This window comes from Amblyomma americanum, chromosome 7, assembly GCF_052857255.1.
Source record: "Amblyomma americanum isolate KBUSLIRL-KWMA chromosome 7, ASM5285725v1, whole genome shotgun sequence".
Lineage (NCBI taxonomy): Eukaryota > Metazoa > Arthropoda > Arachnida > Ixodida > Ixodidae > Amblyomma > Amblyomma americanum.
The window spans coordinates 158104597-158108133 of NC_135503.1; positions in this window are offsets into that span (position 1 = coordinate 158104597).

The following is a 3537-nucleotide window of genomic DNA, read 5'->3' on the forward strand; positions in this document are numbered from 1 at the left end:
AGCCTGCTGCCTTTGTCGTTTTCAAATTAAAATCGATTTGGAGTTCAATTCCCTCCTTTAAAATATGTCCAGTTTCTTCATTTTTGGTCATTTTTTACGTGCATTGTTATTAGACGTTCTCGTTTGATGCACCCTGATACGGGTATACAATTTTTGATGCCGGAATGCACTGAACTGCTACATTCTCGCCTCACTTATTCTCCAAAGTTTTGTCCGTCCTCCCACACCACGAGAAAAGTTGAGAAAATGAAACACGCGCCGAACGGTATGGCTGTGGTGGGATTCGAACCCAAGCCTTTTAGGTGCCAGTATGGGGAGCGGCAAAGCGTCAAGCCGAGGCTGTCTGCGCTGACAGGAGCAGACGAGGCTGGTACTGCCTTCATCTAGCATGCAGGTCTTCGAAGCCTATGCATAGGGTGCATGCGCGTGTTAGCTTTAAGTTTTAGCGCCATTAAAAGGTCGAGATAATTTCTTACGCAGTAAAGCACAAGGCGGAAGAAAGATTGACACATAAAACACACTACTCTAGAGATAAATTTCATCCGCTTAAGAACAAACGAAGAGTTCTTGAAGACGCTTCAGCTTTTGCACAGCGACAGCCGTATCTGTAACGGCCCCCGAAAAGCCCCAGGCCGAGCCTCACGCATTGTATCACCTTCGTTGTCGTCGAGAAGGATGCATGGCCGAAGCCGTGAAACGCTTCGAAATGCTGATCGAACGCTCTCTACGCTCTGTGTAAAGCGGTGAGGTGTCTTGCTTAGGTTTTATGGGGCTTAACGTCCCAAAGATACACAGGCTACGATGGCCGCACTTCACAATACAGTTCAGGACATTGTCTACCCGAGTGGTAACCACACATGCAGAAGGGAGGCTGCACGCCTTCTTTTAACTTTTCTGCAGGATACTGATCTTGCCTCTAAATGGTGACAGCAAGAACGAACTATGGTCGACTGTGATTGAATGTTGGCGTAGATGGTGTCTTCTGGAGTGGACCACGTTATACTTTGAGTGAATGTGTGCATGGATGGTGGCACTGCAATGGACTGTGCTTCTACTGTGTCTGAATATGGGCATATATGGTGACTTCTGGAGTGGATTTTGTTCTGCTGTGAGTGAATGTGTGCATATATGATGACTGCGAGATTGGAATATGTACTATTATAAGTGACTGTGCGCATAGCGGGGCTGATCCGACAGGTTTTAGGTCGTTATTAACATATAAGTGACGCTACGGTGGCGCAATTGCCGGCAGACTAAGCAAGGCTAATTCCTCCTGTGGCATACAACAACTCAGCTCAACCGTAGTGGAGAGTTGCGGATAATTTCGACCACCTTGGGTTCTTTAACATGCGCTAAAATCGCGCAGTACACGGGCCTCTAGCATTTCTCGTCCATCGAAATGCGACCGCCGCGGCCGTGATCGAAAATGCGTCTTTCGGATCAGCGGCCGACCACCATAACTGCGCCATCGTGGCGGCCTGTAAAGCGGTGACTCCACAATGGTTTGCGAGGTGTACACCCTCAGGGCTTGCAAGAAACAATATAGAGAGGAGGGGCTTTGGTACATGATTATATCATAAAATCACAAAGGTAAAGAACATAATTATATCGGGAAAAATAATGCCAACAAAACAAAACAAAAATACAGGCGAAATTACAATAGTAACAAAACAAAACCGACTAACTATTACATCACAAGAACGAAAAGAAGTACAAGAAAAAACGCAGCAGTAATAGCACCAAAGAATGACACAGCTTTCATACAGGAATGACGTTGCTTTGTAATATGTTTGTGTTTTGCGAAAATGATCGGTGTCTGTGGTAGCGGCTAATCTTGAAGGCAGGTGGTTCCACTCACGGCACGTTCTTGGTAAGAAGGAATATGAGTAGGTCAGTGCACGTTGCGAAGGTACACGGACTTCGAAGCTATGGTCAACACGTGGGGAGATATAAGATGCTGGTGTAATGTACCGACACTTTAGTGTGTGGTTATGAGAGTAGATTTTTTGACGAACAGAAAGACAAAATAGTTTTCTTCGAAAAGAAAGAGATGGAAGCTCAAGAGCAATTTTCTTATTAGTGACGCTTGCAGTACAACGATAATTGTTAAGGATGAAACGAACGGAACCATTTTCTACACTTTCAAGGAATTTTATTACAGTGGTATGCCCAGGATCCCATATCGAGCATGCGTATCCGAGGTTAGGTCTGACAAAAGTGATGTAAAGTTGTTGTTTTAGAGGTGCTGGCGCTAAGGAAAAGTTACGATTGAGGTAGACAAGCATGCGGTTAGCTTTCGACGCAATGTATTCGATGTGTCCACTCCAAGAAAGATTGTTAGCGATATGCTAACCTAGACACTTGTATAAATAACCTGGTCAACGGGAGTGTTAGTAAGTAAGCGGGGCAATCTGATTGATTACGGGAGATTCTCCTTGTTTTACAGTAAGAAGTGTTTAGCTCCGTTAGCCAAGACAGCAATGTTATTGAGATCATGCTGGAGTGTAGTTACTACTTTCAATCTTTCGGTATGTGACACAACCATCAGCAAATATACTGATGGAGCTTGCGATTTGGTTAGGCAGGTCATTAATGTAAATTAAGAAAAGCAACAGAACAAACCGGAGCCTTGAAGCACGCCTGAACCAACCGGTACTTCATAAGAGTCACTGTCGTTAGTGCTGAGATATTGTGTAATGTTAGAAAGAAACTCTCGAATCCAGTTTAAAACCAAAGAATAAATGTTTAGCTTGCCGAGATATAATAGTAGTAAATGGTGGTTAACTCCGACAGATGTTTTAGCAAATTCCAAATATAGTCCATTGTAAAGCCAGAGTCCAGAAATACTTGGAGATTTTTACAAAATGTTAACAATTGCATTACGCATGAAAAGGACTTTCGGAAGCCATGCTGACTGCAATGAAAAAAATTGTTTGCTTCCAAGAAGTTAACGAGTTGGGAGAAAATTATGTGATCAAATATTTTACACGTAATTGATGTCAGGTAAATAGGCGTGTAGTTGAAAGCTCTGTGCATCTCGCCGGACTTAAGAAGTGGAACCAGCTTGCCTGCTTTCCAGTCTTTCGGTGCTCGTCTGTGTGTCTAGTGTCACCCATGCCAGGCGTCGAAAAAGGCCGTGCATCTCCATGAGCACCCTTCTGGCTCGCTCCCCCTCTCGACTCGGATGAAGGAATTGCACGCCGGGAGGAGAGTTCCAGTGAGCTGCCACTGTCCTCCGTTTTGAGCAAAAAAGGTCGCCGCTTGTGGTGCGTCCGCGTCAGCGCCTCCGCCGATACGTGTCGAGCAGGAACAGAAGTGCCGCTCTCGCGCCTCGCGTCCAGCCCATGCGCAGAGCAGCTTCGACATACGCCAATGCACGGCAGGTGCGTACGCCTACTATAATCCACCTCACGGGTCTTTTCTAGCGCTTTGAAGGCTGCGCTGATCGGAGCCAATGCGACGAGAGGTGGGCAAATTCCCTCACTTTTATTTTTCCTCCCTCCGGAATTCCCGGGTTCAAACCCGATCGCGGCGGCT